Source organism: Hemicordylus capensis, chromosome 3 (assembly GCF_027244095.1).
Source record: "Hemicordylus capensis ecotype Gifberg chromosome 3, rHemCap1.1.pri, whole genome shotgun sequence".
Lineage (NCBI taxonomy): Eukaryota > Metazoa > Chordata > Lepidosauria > Squamata > Cordylidae > Hemicordylus > Hemicordylus capensis.
Genome location: NC_069659.1, coordinates 215,927,709 through 215,945,142, shown reverse-complemented (window position 1 = coordinate 215,945,142; position 17,434 = coordinate 215,927,709).

Sequence of the window (17,434 nt, the reverse complement as noted above, 5' to 3'; positions counted from 1 at the left end):
AACATAATGTATACATAGACAGAAGTTCCTGGACCTTGTGCAGGGATTAGATTCTAAAGTCTTGCCTAGGACACAAATAGTTTGTGACCACACCAGTGAAAATGGAAGATTTAGATTGGAGGAAAGGGTCACAACTGTATTCAATTAACAGCCAAATCAAAACAACCACAAAAGGATTGGCTCTCCATGCTCCTACAGGACAGGAAATAATGCCACCTTCAGTGCAATGTTGGTTAGGGACTTGCCACCTTCAGTGCGAGTCCCTAACGAACATCGCATTGGGGAATTACACTTCAGTTCAGAGCAGCATCTTATCTGTCTGTCTATTTTTACATTTATATCCTGCTGTTCCTCCAAAGAGTCCAGAGCAGGGTACATGGTTATGTTTACCCTCACAACATCAATCATGGCCTGGTGCCAAAGGGGTCAGGCCTCTGCAGGAAGCATCCTTCCACCCCAAGTCCCTAAATGGAATCTGGACATTTAGGGAAGGAAAACACAGAGAAGGGATTGGGACTAGTATCTGTGAGTGGGCAGTGCCTCTCCTCCCCTGCTTCCCAGTGAGCCTGAGCTTGGGAAGCTCCATTTTAGTCATCAAGCACAGCTTTTCCCCAGTCTCGTTGTCTCCAATTATATTTATATAGGCCAGTGAGGCGAGGATCCATGCACAATATTAGGAGCCTTGTACACAAACAGCTTAATTTCAGCACAATTCCAGCGCTACATCTTGGTGTACATCAACTTGGCTTGTACAGGAGTTGTTATTTGCTAGCAATTCTCCAGCCGGCAAGAATATAGCTTGTCATTCAGGTCCCAGTTGAGACTGGCAGGCCAGGCACTTATGAAATATATCTCTTTCCTTGTAAAACGAAAGAAGTCGTTGAGATATAATAAATATGGATCTTCATATTACCATTTCCACAACACCACTCTCCAGAGCAGGTCTGTAATTTGCACGTCATTTTGAAGCTTGTATCGGAGGCAGCTTTGCTGCATATTTCTGACTTTTTGAATCTTAAAGAATGTGCCATTTAAAGTGCTCACCCAGTGACTTGTGATTCAGGCTGTTATAAGCCTCTGGAGAGGTAGATTATGCTTCCCACTGATCAGTAGTGTCTAGTTAAATCCGATACAGCCTAACAAAGGCATGAGGCTCTTTCCTGTTTTAGTTTTCTTTTTTTAAAAAAAATCTAGATCACAAATGGTCAGCTTGCAGCCTATGGACTGAATGGAGCTCTGAAATTATGTTTTTCTAGCTCCCAGTGATCCTAAATTTTAATCAAGGTGCAGTAAATGTTTTCTCAGTTTCACTTGTAAGGGAAACAAGCACCCAATATCTTTATACATTTCAAATATATGCATAAATATATACTGTAGTGTCTATCTCATACACTTACGAGAAAGAAAAATGAAAATTGCCAAGCTTCCTCCTAGGCAAATCTTAGTACCATAGCATTTTAGAGTTGGAAGGGACCTTGGCGGTCTACATCATTTCTCACTTTTCCTCCTGCCTCATATCAACAACTCTGCACTGTCTGAATACATATGTTCCATATTTATGAAGACTTTACTATTTATCAAGTGGTAACTTGGAACCCCTTTGCATGCACTTGTGAACCACCTACATGATTGCTTTCTGCCAATCTGGATGCGGTTGAAATGATAACACATGTAGTTTGTTGATTGTATATGCTGAATGAATTTATGAATTATTATTATTTTTATTTATTTTACACAGTCAGACAGGTGTTATTGACTGGTTTGTTTTATCCAGACATCGAGTCCTTCCCAAGGACCTGGGATGCCAGAATTTTATTGTCAATGTTGTTGCTGTTATAGATATTGTCGCATAATATAGGCGGTTCCCAGTAAAGTTCCTTTTGTAATTGGCTGGTGGTGATTTCTGTGGCCCCTATGGTGTTGAGATGCTCTTCAAGGTCTTTTGGAACTGCACCCAGGGCACCAATTACCACTGGGATTATTTTGGTCTTTTTCTGCCACAGCCTTTCAATTTCAATTTGTAGATCTTTGTATTTGGTGATTTTTTTTCTATTTCTTTTCCTGCTATTCTGCTATCCCTTGGTATTGCTATGTCGATTATTTTGACTTGTTTTTCTTTCTTCACGACTACAGTTATATCTGGTGTATTGTGTGGCAGATGTTTGTCTGTTTGTAGTCGGAAGTCCCATAATATTTTTGCATCTTCATTTTCTTCAACTTTTTCAATTTTATGGTCCCACCAATTTTTGGTTACAGGTAGCTTGTATTTTTTGCAGATGTTCCAGTGTATCATCCCTGCTACCTTGTCATGCCTTTGTTTGTAGTCAGTCTGTGCCATCTTTTTACAACAGCTGGTTAGATTATCCACTGTTTCATCTGCTTCTTTACAAAGGCGGCACTTGCTGTTTGTGGTGGATTTTTCAACTTTTGCTCTTATTGCATTTGTTCTTAGTGCCTGTTCTTTTGCAGCCAGTATTAAACCCTCTGTTTCTTTCTTCAAGTTACCATTCATAAGCCATTGCCAGGTCTTGGTGATGTCTGATTTTCCAGTTATATTGTGCAAATATTGACCATGCAGTGGCTTATTTTTCCATTTTTCTGCTGGGTTCTTGACTTGTTCTTTCTTGTAGGCCTGCTTTGTTTCATTGGTGTTGAATAGTTTCGCATTATTGACCATTTGAAGTGCATCTTCTTCACTGTCCTTTATATATTCTTCAAGGCCTCTTTTCTCCTCATCTCCTGTTTGATGGACTTGCAGCATTCCTCTTCCACCTGAGCTGCGAGGGAGGTAGAGCCTATCTACATCACTGCGGGGGTGCAGAGCATGATTGATGGTCATTATTTTCCTGGTCTTACGATCCAGCGTCTCTAGCTCTGCCTGGGTCCAGTCTATTATTCCTGCAGTGTATCTGATAACAGGTATAGCCCAGGTGTTTATGGCTTGTATGGTGTTCCCGCCATTGAGTTTGGACTTGAGGATTTTTCTAATTCTCCTGATGTATTCACTTCCAATTTTTCTATTAACTTCAATGTGTGCGATGTTATCAGCCTGGAGAATGCCCAAGTATTTGTAATGTTCTTCCTCTTCAAGGTTGTTGATCTTGCTTCCATTGGGCAGTTCTCTTCCTTCTGTTTTTGTTATTTTTCCTCTGTTCTTTATAAATGCAGCACACTTGTCTAGTCCAAACTCCATTGCTATATCGCTACTGAATATACGGACAGTGTTTAGCAGTGATTCAATTTCTGATTGGGACCTTCCATACAACTTCAGATCGTCCATGTACAGCAGATGGTTGATTTTACTGGATGTTTTAGATGTTTGGTATCCGAGGCCTGTTTTGTTAAGTATTTCTGAAAGTGGGGTCATGGCGATTACAAACAACAGAGGGGATAGTGAGTCCCCTTGGAAAATGCCTCTTCTAATGCTAACCTGTCCAAGTGTCTCGCCATTGATTGTTAACTGTGTACTCCACATGGTCATTGCTTTTTTTTAAAAAATATCTGGATGTTTTTGCTGACACCAGTTGCTTCTAAACATTTTAGTATCCATGTGTGAGGCAATGAATCGAAGGCTTTCTTGTAGTCAATGCATGCAACACTTAGATTGGTTTTTCTTCTCTTGCAATTTTCTAAAATCATTTTATCAATCAGCAGCTGGTCTTTTGTGCCTCTGGTGTTCGGACAGTTTCCTTTCTGTTCAACTGGAAGCTGTTTGTTAGTTAATAAGTGTTGCATCACTTCATCTGCTATTATTCCAGTTAATAATTTGAACATGGTTGGCAGGCAGGTTATCGGTCTATAATGACTTGGAACTGCACCTTTTGCTGAGTCTTTCATTATGATATGAGTTTTTCCAGTTGTTAGCCATTGTTCAATATCACCTCCTTGCAAAATGTGATTGAACTGTTTTGATAGTTCTTTATGAACGCTTGTTAGGTGTTTAAGCCAAAAGCCATGCAGTTCATCGTTGCCTGGAGCTGTTCAATTTTTAATTTTCTTTTCTCTTTCACTTATTAATTCTTGTGTTATGATTAGATCTTGCATTTGTTGGTTACAGTTTTTGACCACTTTCATCCAGCCTGCTTTTTTATTAAAATATATTCGATTGTCCCATAATTCCCCCAGAATTGCACTGTTTCTTCTTTATTTTCTGTTTCTTCTTTATTATTTCTCTTTATTTGGTGTTTCTTTGTTTCTTGCAGTTTCTCCTTCTATGCTTTGGTAGAAACATCTCTGATTCGACTGGAATTGGAGATTCTGCCTGTGTTGTGTGATTCTGGCTTCATATCTGCTAATCTTCTTTGACACTGCTGTTATTTGCTGCTTTATTATTTCCAGGACTTCTCTAATTTTCCTTGAATCTAGGTGGTATTTTTGGATCAGATACTGTTTGGTGTTTTCATTCTTCAGCTTCTTGTCTTTCATATCTTTCAATTTACTAGCATCTGATCTAAGCCTGGAGATTTTATTTTCTAATTGAATCTTCCATTTAGGTGATGTATTGCTTTCTTTTTTTACAGGTCCATTGATCTTATATCCGAGCTCTTGTGTTGTTATTGTTGCTGCACTGTACATTAGTTGGTTTGTTTCTTGCAAATTATTGGTTGTTATTTCTGCAAGTGCAGCATTGACATCTTTTAATGCCTTTGCAAGTTGTTTTTTGGCAAGTGTTTTTAGAGCTGAAAGTCGAACCCTGGTGGTTATTTGGTTCATGTGCTCAGTTGTTTTTTGCTTCAGTTCTTGTTGCTTTTCTGTCAAATGGCATTTTGGTTTTTGAGGTGAAGGCAAAGGGGAGGGTGCCCCCAATAATAATAATAATAATAATAATAATAATAATTATTATTATTATTATTATTATTATTATGTTTTATATCCCACTCTTCCTCCAAGGAGCCCAGAGTGGTGTACTACATACTTAGGTTTCTCCTCACAACAATCATGTGAAGTAGGTTAGGCTGAGAGAGAAGTGACTGGCCCAGAGTCACCCAGCAATCACCATGGCTGAATGGGGATTTGAACTCGGGTCTCCCTGATCCTAGTCCAGCACTCTAACCACTACACCACGCTGGCTCTATTAACCAGTTATGAGACTGAATATATGTGTTTATGCCCCCCAATGGTTATGTAAATAAGCTGTTATGATGAATGATGTTCTCATGCATTTGATATGTCTGTTTGTAGCTGGACAATAGCTGATGGGTGGACCCTACATGTAAAGTTCCTTGACAATGGGGTCAGGCCTTGCAGAATGAGCAGGCAGGACATCTGACGAGAGACACAACTTGTAGTATAGTCAGTAGTAGTTTAAAAGGAGGTTATCAAATTCAAAAATATCTAGCTGATGGACAGAGACATTGCACCTTGACGCATGATCATTTGAGGCTAGGCAGAAGCCTAACCTAATGCTCTGGCTGGTCACACGAGCAGAGCCTCATTCAGGCTCTGCAACCCACTCACCCACCGCCACACACACTATGATGTCAGGAGCCAGCGGGACACATGGAAGTCCACTCGGGAATTGGGGGGAGTTTCTCACTATGTCCCAGGCTGCCAGGAGAATGCATACAGCTCAGCATGTTATACCTATGATGTGATTGGTCATGCAGGAGCAGGAGGCAGGGCAAGCCCCATTCATAACAGTACAAGCCACCGACCACAGAGAGGGCTGTGCAGAGTGGCACATTCCCTGCTCCTGGCCCTGGTAGATGCTGTCCTCTCTGAAAAATATTGTGGGCAGCTGCCAAAACTTTGATCCCCAACCCCAGGCTCTGGTAACTTTGCTGTGCACTATCCTGGGTTAAGACCCAGGTTTATTTTCAGGGTTAGTGGCCTAAGGCCTTTGGCTAGCTGGGGTTTGGGAGCTTGTCCCACATCTACGTGACCAGATAACCCAGGCTAGTCATGTTTTGGGGCTCATTGGCAACTGTGGGTTTTTCCTCTAAAGCAAACTTGTTCTTAGTGACAGTTAAGCTCAGTTTCAGGAGCTGTCAACTAATGATTTAAATATATCTGCTAGATTCAAAGACCTTGTGCAATTCCCTACTCATTTTAATTCTAGTCCAGCCTGCGAAAACAAATATTGAGATTTTACTGGCAAATGTAGACATCATAGAAAAGGTAGCCTCTCTTGAGTTGGAAACTGAAAGATCTGTTGGAGCTCGGACCCTGGCAGTGTCAGCTCTCCACAGCAATGTCTCATAGTGACCATGGATGGGTGGGGGGGGGGGGGTGGCTAGGTTCATGGATAAAAGTGCTGGACTCTTCCCCTCTTTGCTTTTCCAGCTCTTCCATTTTGTCTTCTCCAGAGACGGCTGTTTGTTCAGTCTCTCTCCCATTTCACCCTTAAGCTCAGCTTTCCTATCCTTTTGTAACTTCGAAATAAATCCTTGTTCTTCATACTTAAAGAACTGTCTCCAGACCTCTTGCTTGGCTGAATTTTCACCAAACTGGCTTTGCTCTGCTAATGGGAGTTAAATTGCCATTCTTCCTCTACAAAGAGTTATTGGCCCAGAAGCCAGAAAATAAAAGAGAAAACCCTAGAGAGTTAAACAGAAAGCAAAGCAAAGAGAAAAGCTTTGAAAATGTAGACAGCACAAGGATTCCAGATGATTGCAAAGTTGCAGGGTCCCGAGTACAAGCTCTGGTCTTTCAAGATGGAGATGCTCCTCAAGCATTGGCAGTGTTTTGCACACCCAGCATCCTGCAGATGTTGGGAAGGAGCAGAAAGAATGGGACAAAGCAGATGAAAAGGCTTCAGGAATGATTTGCTTAGTGGTGAGTGATCTAATCTTAGTGCATCTAAGAAACAAAGAAAATGCAAATGATATGTGGGAAACTCTGAATGGATTATATAAAAAGAAGTCTGTATTTTCCAAAGTCCATCTAGTAAGAAAATTGAGCAATAAAAGACTTAGAGAAGGAGAAAGTCTTTTCAAGCACATAGATGAAATGCTGGAGATATCTAAGCAACTGCAAGCTCAAAGAGTGGTCATGCCTGATGCAGTTTTGATAGGATTGCTGTCGAATAGTTTTCCGCATTACTTTGCTAGTGTGATAGTGCCTTAGAAGTCATGGAAGATGCAGATTTACAATCTTGATAGATAATTCACTAAGGCATACCCTTGGCTAATCCCATGTGTGGCAGCTCTTGTGAGAGTTCAGAGAGTCACCAGATAGCAATGGTGGCAGCCATCCAGCTGGTGGGCTGGGAAATAATGGCACTAGCAGGTGTGAGGAGAAGGATAGGACATATATATTTGGCAGATGGAAAAGTGATGTACGCAGAAGGGAAAGGATCTGCACAGTTGATCTGCAAACTGGAGATAGGAGAAACGACTGGATTAACAATTAAAGAAGCTTTGTACGTGCCTACTCTAGAAACAAGTCTGATGTCTGTAAAATCTGCTACAGAAAGGGGTTACAAGTAAAATTTAAAGGAAGGCACTGTTTCATTATGCATAAACAGGAATTGCTTATGAAAGCAGTTTTACAAGAGAATGGGGCTATTCTCATGATCAACAAAAATCGGGCTAGGAGAGCCTAGCCCGATTTTTGTTGACTGTGTAAACCACCAGGCTCACCTGCGGGTCACCTGCTTACAAGCGGGTCACCTGCTTTGGTAGCCCTCCCAAAAGCCCGGGTTTGCGGAGCGAGTGCTACACAAACCCAGGCTTTCTGATCGTGAGTTGCTACAGCACAGATCTGTGCCGCAGCTACTCATGAGGAGGCCCCCGGAGTGGAGGCAAAAAGCCACCTCCTGGCTCCGGGGGTCTCGCCAGCATGCCCTGCGCACTTGCGCAGGGCCTGCTGGAGCTTGCGGGGGCCAATCATCCCCCGCTCCCCCCAGCTCCCGCTGGCTCCTTCACGGAGCTGGCAATCATGTGGGCGGCCGATCCGGCCACCCAGGGCTCCCTCCCCACTCACTGCCCCAAACCGGGTCTCAATGATCGTGAGACCCGGCTCAATGGGTTGTTTGAAGTAGAATGTGTGACTGAAAAGTCCAAAACTGTGAAGGAATGCACACACAAAGGATGACTTGATTTGCGGCACAGAAGGTTAGGTCATAGAGATGCCAAAATCAGGCTGAAAAGTTGGATTTGGTAAAGAGTCTAAAAATAGGCCCCTGCAGCACGGAATCAAAGTGTACATTCTGCGTAAGAGCAAAGGCAACACGGCCTGCTTTTCTTCCACGCAAAGAAAGAGAAACACAACATCCTTTGGATCTGATTTATAGTGATGTCTGTGGACCTATGCAAGTTAATACATAAGGAGGGAATAAATATGTTCTTACTTTCATTGATGACTATTCTAGATACACACATACATACCTGTTAAGTGAAAATGGACAAGTACTAAAAGACTAAAATAATTTGTTGCAAGAGTGAGCAACAAGTTTGGGACAAAGCCACAGATCCTCTGCACTGACAATGGTTGTGAGTACACTGGGAATGATGTCATAAGATTCCTAAAGGAGGAGGGCATTTAACACCAAAAGACTGTTCCTTAGACTCCAGAGCAAATGGCCTGGCATGACCTAAGCCACACAGAGGACTATTGCGCGGGCATGGCGGCCTCCTAAATGGCCACCTCACTGAGGGAGAAAGGCTGAAAAGCAGCCAAAGAATGGCCGATTTCTGAAGTAAGGGAGGCTGGTGGGGGAAGGGGGAGCCTTCGCAGACACAGACACCCCTCGCTGCCACAGACAACTCGAGGGGGTAGGTTTTAAAAAAAACTTCCTGAACCCCTGGCAGGGCGTTGGTCCAGGGTCAGACCAAACGGGGTGGTTCAGTTCAACCCCAAACAGTCAAACCGAACCGGTTCACTATAAAAAATGTTTGACGTCAAACCTGTTTGCACATTCCTAATCAGGACAGCATTTATGAACACTCATGTGGCTATTTTAAGGATATCTGACCTTTTACATTATTTGACATTCATTTTGTTTACCAGTTGGTCTTCAGTTAGTCCCTGCATGTCTGTTTCATTGCAATTGTACATTTGGTTTTTTACAATCTCAGTTACATTATGGTCAAGACAATATAGCTATTGTTTACAAATCTGTGTTCTCTGGAATAAATCCATATGGGCACAATCCATCTCCATGCTTGGTGATGGGTCAGAAAAAGGTTCAATGGAGCCTTATTCACTTTCTTCCTTACTGATCTTGGTATGCCCATACACCATAGCATTTTGACCACTGCACATGTCTACAGGTGCATGTACAATTGCTTATACTCATCCAGCTGTTACTCTTTTCTTCAAGGCCCCAGTTTGCAAGCTACTTAACCTCCTTCCTAAATATTGGAACACAGTTTTGAACTTAGTGCCATACACAGTCAGTCCATATGCTTTTATATTTCCAGAGAGAAAAGGACATTGGTGCAACTTTGGAATACTTAATGTAACTGAGATCTTGAGGCTATTCACATGATGGAGGAAAACTGGGCTAACAGAGTCCAGCCCAGTTTTCCTCCATCGTGAGAACCACCAGGCTCGGAGGTAAGCCTGGTGGTTCAACGGCAGCTGTATCCTGCCAAAGTAGCCCTCCGCTTAAATGAGGTTAGCGGACAGAGCGCTCTAACATCATTTTTTAAAATTGTCTGTTGCCACAGTGCAGCTCCGCACCATGGTGACTCACGAGGAGACCCCTAACCAGGAGGCTACAACAAGCCTCCCGGTGTCGAGGGAATTTCCCCATGCACTTGCAAGGGGCATTCTGGGACTTCCAAGAGCCGAGCAGCCCCCAATCCCCACCACCCCAATTGGCTCCATGGGGTGGCAGGAATTGGATGGTAATCATGTGGACAAATGATCCAGCTGCCCAGGGATGGCTTGGCAATGATTTGTGGGGGGGAGGGGTAAGTTAGTTAACCCACTCTCCCTGCAGACCCACCTGAAGCTCTTCTAACAGTTTGTGTAAGAGCTTCCTTCTCTACAGTATGTACTGCTGTAGATTAGAACTGTTCAAGGAAATGCTTTAGTGGTAAGGTGATGTATAGAGCTGAAATAATCTTTAGTCAAAAACTCAGTGGCCCCAATTCAGAAGCAGTAATGGAGATGTGGTCTCATGTAACAGCTGGTAGACTTATATACAGGTCCATATCCCTGTGCACTTAAAAGACATGTTCACTGGGGCTCATATCAGTTTCATGATGTGCATTCAGATGTGTATTCAGAACTGTACCCTCATTTGTGTCAGAAATGTCTGTGTATTGATTGATTGATTGATTGATTTAACATGTTTTTATAACACTCAAAACTTATGTCTCTGGGCGGTGCACAACCAGATAAAAACAAAGCTGCTTATTCTTATGGAACGAGCCAAGTAAGTTTTGTGCGTTTGTGCATGTTTGTATTGGAGACATATGGAAATTGTTTTTCAAAAGGAACTTACTTTGTGCTAAAACTCAGATTTTGACAACAGATTTTGTCATTGGAAACTGATCATTGCTAAATCCACTACACCAAAAGCAGAAAATCAACTCACAACTTTCACACAAAGAAAAAGAAAACATAGAATTATTTGATTTAAAGCTTTGAATTCAGGTTGAGATTTTTCAAATGTCCGTGGCATTCTATTATATGTTTCCCTGCAATTTGTGAGCCAAATGGGATACATGAAAACATTTGATTACAGACTATCTATATCCTTGTGAAGAGGGTAATCTATGAGGCGATTCTAAGGGAGCCTAGCCCACTTTTTGGTGATTGTGTGCTGCCACGAGAGCCGCTGAGGGCATCCTGGAACTTCTGGAGGCTGTGCAGCCCCCGATCCCCGCAGCCCCCACTGGCTCCATTATGGAGCTTGCAGTTGTGTGGACTGCAGGCTTGCTCATCTGCGGGGAGAGCGGGCTCAGCCCGCTCTCTCCGCCTAACTCCTTTTGGCGAGTCTCACTGATCATGAGACTCGCCTCTTTATGTTTTCCCTATCTGCTAGTCAGGTCTTCAGAAGCCAATGGAAATATTACTATTGCCTTCAGTGGGCCAGATTTTCACTCTGTCTCCAACTGATCAACCTCTTTCTTCTTCTTCCTGGAAATATTTAAGCAATTAAATCAAACCAAGATCAGCATTTGTTATGTTCCTGCTATGCTTTTTTTTTTTTTTTTTACAACAGCTACGCTAGCAACCATATTCAGCCAACCATAAAAGTGTTTATGATGTTGCTTCATTTAGTGGATAGATTTACTATATGATGCTAAGATAGCTAAAATGTAGATGATAACATTTTTTAAAAAGATATATTTGAAAGGGGACAAAATCAAATGTATTTGTGTTTTGCAACAACCTGTGGTATTAGGAGCTAAAAACATCCCCAACTCCAGATCTGTACTGGGATCAGTACTTTTAAAGGAATTCATAAATGATCTAGAAGTTGGGGTAAGTAGCAAGGTGGCCAAATTTGCAGATGACACCAAACTATTTAGGGTAGTGAAATCCAAAACAGATTGTGAGGCACTCCAAAAGGATCTCTCCAGATTGGGGGAGTAGACAACATAATGGCAGATACAGTTCAACGTAAGCAAGTCTAAAGTGATGCAAACTGGGGCAAAAAAACCATATACACTGATGGGGTCTGAGCTGCCAGTGACTGACCAGGAGGACTGAGATCTTGGGGTCATGGTGGAGAGCTCCTTGAAAGTGTTGACACAATGTGCGGCAGCTATGAAAAAGGCCAATTCCTTGCTTGGAATCATTAGGAAAGAGATTGAAAATAAAACTGCTAATATCATATTCCCCTTATACAAATCTATGGTGAAGTCTATGGAGTACTGTGTACAGTTCTGGTCACCATACTTCAAAAAGGACATTATACAACTGGAGAAGGTGCAGAAGAAGGCAATTAAGATTATCAGGGGCCTAGATCAACTTTCTTTTGAGGTAAGGCTACAACATCTGGGGCTTTTTAGTTTAGAAAAAATATAACTGAGGGGTGACATGACAGAGGTCCATAAATATATGCATGGTATGGAGGGAGTGGATAGAGAGAAATTTTTCTCCCTTTTGCATAACTCTAGAACCAGGGGTCACCCCATGAAATGGATTGCCAAGAAATTTAGGACCGAAAAAGGAGGGTTTTCCCCACACACAATGAATACTTAACCTATGGAATTCTCTGCCACAAGATGTGGTGACAGCCACCAGCCTGGATGGCTTTAAGATGGGCTTAGATAAATTCCTGGAGGACATCAATCAATGGCCACTAGTCTGAGGGTTATAGGCCACCTCCAACCTAAGAGGCAAGATGCCTCTAAATACCAGTTTCAGAGGAGCAAAAGCAGGTGAGAGGGCATGCCCTCAGTTCTTGCCTGTGGACTTCCCAGAGGCATCTAGTGGGCTGTTGTTTCAAACAGTATGCTGGACTAGATAGGCCTTGGACCTGATCCAACAGGGCTGTTCTAACATTACACCAATATTGTTTGGTAGTCAGGAGACTTTCACATATCCCAGAGTCATAGGAACTTAGGAAGCTGCCTTATACCAAGTCCATCTGGCTCAGTATTGTCTACACTGACTGACAGCAGTTCTCCAAGGTTTCAGGCAGGAGCTTTTCCCAGCCCTTCCTGGAGATGCCAGGGACTGAAACTCAGACCTTCTGCATGTGAGGCAGATGCTCTGCCACTGAGCAACAGTGCCATCCCCAAAGAACACTTAGACTAGTTCATTTCCTATGGAACAATTCTATCATTAACTTTTTCAGTGGGCATTGCCAAGAGGCAGCTTAACTGAAATTGCCTTTGTTGAGAAATGGGCCGTGTTATAATATAAATGAATGACCAATATCACAATCGCAACACTGAACATTGTCATGTTAATATTTGTGTTTTGGAGGGGCCATCTCTTAAAGAGAGAGATGGCCAGTGATGAATTATCTCCTCTGTGCTCAGCTAGCCAACTGGGCTTCTTCTGGACCCTAAGCCTTTGCTTTTCAAATTATGAGAACTGCCACAGAATTTCACCTAACTAAAACTGAAAGGCAACTTGAAGGTTCCTGCTTGAAGAAGCATCTGAGAAAGTTCTTAAGGGAAGCTGGGGGGTGGGTGGGGGGGAGGAAGAATAGAAGAGTATCAGGATCTGCACATCCCAAAGTTGCTGCTAAGTTTTGCTTGTGAAATTCTAAGGGTAACAAAAAAGTTTTTATAATACTGGTGAAATTTCTTCAGGAGGTTCCTCAGCTCCTTTAAAATGGCTGGGTAATGGGAGGGAATTTTAAATATGTATGATACAGACTAAACATGCCATGTATGAAGCACACACGCACACCAGTATGTGAATTTAATTCACCAAAATGTCTACCCTTGCTAGTACTGTGGTCTCCTCAGCCAGTGGAACTGAGCTATAATTAATAATCCAATAAATTGTTTCTTCGGTGAAAGGCAGGCAGGCAGGCATTTACACTCCTGTAAAAAATGGGACTGTGGTATCGTTCTTAGCAGTGGTTAATGAACTCTCCCTGGTTATTATTTCCCAATCTAGTGATTAGTGTCTATGAAAAACATGCAAAGAGTATGGCTCTGCAGGCTTTCAAGCACAGAAGAGCAGGTGTCACCATGGAACCTGCCTCCTATGTGGCAACTTCAATATTAATAAAGGAATCATTTGGAAACATTTAATTTTGATTGGTAATAATTACGACTTAGAACTAAAATCATTTCCAGGTTTCAAAGATACTCCATTCAAAGTTAATTATGGCACATTGATTTTCCATTACAGTTGCTGCTGATTATGCTTTAACTAGTAGGTATAGCTTGTTTTACTTTGAATGCCACGGAAGACAAATAGCAAATGGTCTAAAAACACTAATATATTTGGGTCTCTTTGTAAGTTGCTGAATGTAGCACAGTGAGGCCTCTTGTCTTCCTGCATAACTTAGGTAAAACAACATGAAAATCAAGAAGAGAAGAAAGCATTTGTTTCCATAATGAAGAAATGTGATTCTAATCTATTAAACAATTTCCTTGGTGATTTCTCTGAAGGGAGCCAGCTATCATTTGCCTCTTGCACATTTTAGTTAGATTATGCCTGCATTGCAGCTTGATCCTGGAAACCTTGCTGTTTTTAAAGCTGGATGATTGTGGCATAAGAAGGAGAGGAACTATTATCTCTGGTCCACCTGAAATGAGGGGTAGACTGTTCTATCCGGGGCAGACAAAGCTATTTCTGTTGTCTAGGATGTCAGGTCAGTCATCAAACATTCACAGGGTGCAGAGGAAGAGAAGGAAACTTTAAAATGTTAGTGGAGAGGTAATGGCCTGTAAAGCCTAAGTGAGTTGAGGAATAGATGCAAAAATAAAATAGGGGCCTGTTTGGGACACTGGAGCCAACCCATCAGCCTGCCATATGTCTTGACTCATAGCAAATTCAGTGGTGGTGCACTGGGACAAGATTCTAACATCTACTATAAATATTAATAATAGTCATGTGGTACAATTCCACAGAACTTGCAGCCCCCCAAGTTCAACAGAACTTGCAGCCTCCCCACTGTGGTACGGGCTGGTTAGATTCTATCCAGTTATCTTTTGTATTTAGTTGTTTGGATGTTTGTCCCAGTGGGGAACCTGTTGAGAGTGTGGGAGAGGAGTCAGGGAGGAAAAGGGATGGAATGGAGAAGGAGAAAATGGAGTTGTTGCTGAATAAACCTTTAGTTAAATCTACACAAGATTTCTTTGTGTGTATGAGGGAAGCAGTTTTTCTTTTTTTAAAAGTATCAAAATCATGATAAGGGCTATTGTAAGTACTGGGAGTTTTCAATGTGGGGAAATATTCAAAACAGTCAAATATGTGGTCTCCCACCTGCAGTCTGACGTGGCACAGTTGTAACAGTGCTGTCACAGTGGTCCATTGTTGTTTGATCCCCTTGCAAGGTGCCATGTCAGTCTCTGAATTTTGAGCATTTATATCTGGTGATGGGCTTTGAGATGGGACTAGAATTCTGTTAGCGTACTGCTCACTTATCTGCCCAACAGCCTCCCTTCCATCCTGAGCTGACAGAGGTGGTCTCTAGGCTGATTGTTCTGGGTGATTTCAGTGTCCACACCAAGACCTCTTCAAATGGAGCAGCTCAGGATTTTAGGTGCTGTGTGGCAACCATGAGTCTGTTTCAGTGAATAACTGGTTATACACTCACATTGGAAGGCACATACTGGATTTGGTGTTTTCTGCTGTGTAGGATAGGGGTGATCTGGAAATGGAGGAGTTTAAGATAATTCCCTTGTATTGCTCAGATCACTACCTCATTGGGTTTAGATTCACTGAAGTCTCTAATCTCTGCAGGGGTGGAGGATATCTTAAGACAATCTACTTTGAGAGGCTGATGGATCCAGATGGATTCTTTGATAGTTTTGAAGGATTTTCTGATTGCAAGGTCAGGTTGTTCTGTCACAATCCTGCTTAGTCTCTAGAATAAGGAAAAGACCAGAGCAGTTGACACAATCACAAAATTACTAGGATGGATGTCCAAATGGGTAGAAGAGATGGTGAGTGCATCCCTTTGAGAAAGGCACTGTTCATTGTTTCCCACAGATGTTCTGTCCCCCATACTGTTCAACATCTACATTAAATCACTGGTGGAGGCCAGCAAGAGGAGGTTTGGGCTGAGGTGTCAGTAGTATGAGGACTTTGGACATGTTAATTTTAGCTGGATGCATGAAATGGATCTAAAGACACTCCCCTGCCCTCACCAAATAAGCACAAATACTTTCACTTTTACCCACGTTTGCCAGCAACTCTAGGGTGAAGCAGTAGCTAAAACAACAAGACTTACATTTAAGACTCCTGTGCCAGGCAGTTTTGACAGGCCTAGTCATAATCCTATCCTCCATGTGGACCTTATGATGAGGTGTTTGTAAAAATTACCTTGTGGAAGAACAAACGCTTTGGGGTGCATTGACGTTCTGTCTTTGCTTTTAACAGCTCTATGGAACAAATAGCCTTAATGAGTTCTAATTGAAATGTCATTGCAAGCTGATGGAATGTTATTTACTCAGATGAGATTCAGACTGGAATATAGGTTGATTTCTAATCACTTACATTCCAATCATTTACACTGCAATAATAGTAAAATACAGCTCAGTGTCTTTCCCTTGGCTAATCATAAGGGGGGTCATTATGTAACCCCTATTCTCTGTATCCAGAAATAATCAGTGTAAAAATGACTGGAAATTTAGCTGCAAATAGTTATCCAATGAAGAGTTCCAGTCTGCTATTCTAAATTTAATTAAGTGTGTATTAAATGAGGGTTGATATTTTTCATGATTAAGTTTAAGTTCTCATTTCAAATTGGGAATGGTTTAAGTAGATCCTACTATGTGGGGCGGTGGGAGTGGGGGAGATTTAGTTTTGAATCAGAAACTGGGCACTCTGATGTAAACAATCAGGAATAAACAAACTGAAACAATAGAAGTAAGATGGAAGTACTGTTGGTGAGGGGATCAGCTTATCTGGTGCTACATATTCAGCTTGTTTTAGACTGGTCTTCAGTACCTCTTAAAAAGCTGGTTCATTGCTTGTGGTTACTTCTGGAGGCAGCACTGCTCTTAAATGGCTAGGTGGAAAAAGCAGACCTGGTAATGGTAATTCATGCCATCAAGTCGATTTCGACTTCTGGCGCCCACAGAGCCCTGTGGTTATCTTTGGCAGAATACAGGAGGGGTTTACCATTGCCTCCTCCCGCACAGTCTGAGATGATGCATTTCAGCATCTTCCTATATTGGTGCTGCCTGATATAGTACCAGCGGGGATTCGAACTGGCAAACTTCTGCTTGTTAGTCAAGCATTTCCCCACTGTGCCACTTAAGTTTAGGCCCAACATAAACACACAGCATTCTCACACAGCTGCTAAGGCCCCGTTGCCTTGTCAGGGCCCACTGCTGAAACCTACTATGGGAACAAATAAAAAATAAACAAACACTTCTTTTGGTGCTTAGTGGCTGTCAATGCCATCTTGGATTACCATAATTCCCTAGACAAATTGCATCATCTGAAGGAACTGTGAGAAAATGTGGGAAATATAAGGGGAAGCACCAGAAAAAATGGCTGTCGCCACTGGCAGCAACATTGCCCCCACAATGCCACCAAGGTTATCATAGCTGGTCGTGAAAAAGACACAGCATTGATGAGAAAAGGTAAGCCCCTCAGGGCCCCCATGAACCTTAGGGAAACCAACAGACATAGGAGGGTGGCCACTGGACTGCTCTTTGCCCGCTCAACACTGGAGCTGGCCCAGTTTAGTAACATCTAGATTGGACCACCGTAATGCAATTCTCCCTGAAGAGTGTTTGGAAATTTCATTTAGTTCAAAATGCAGCTACCAGAACATTGACTAGAGCCGGTCTATCAAAGCATATCATTTCAGTACACTATTTTAGCATCTTCACTGGCTGCTAGTTTGCTTCCAAGCCTCGTTCAAAGTGCTGGTTATTACCTTTGAAAATTT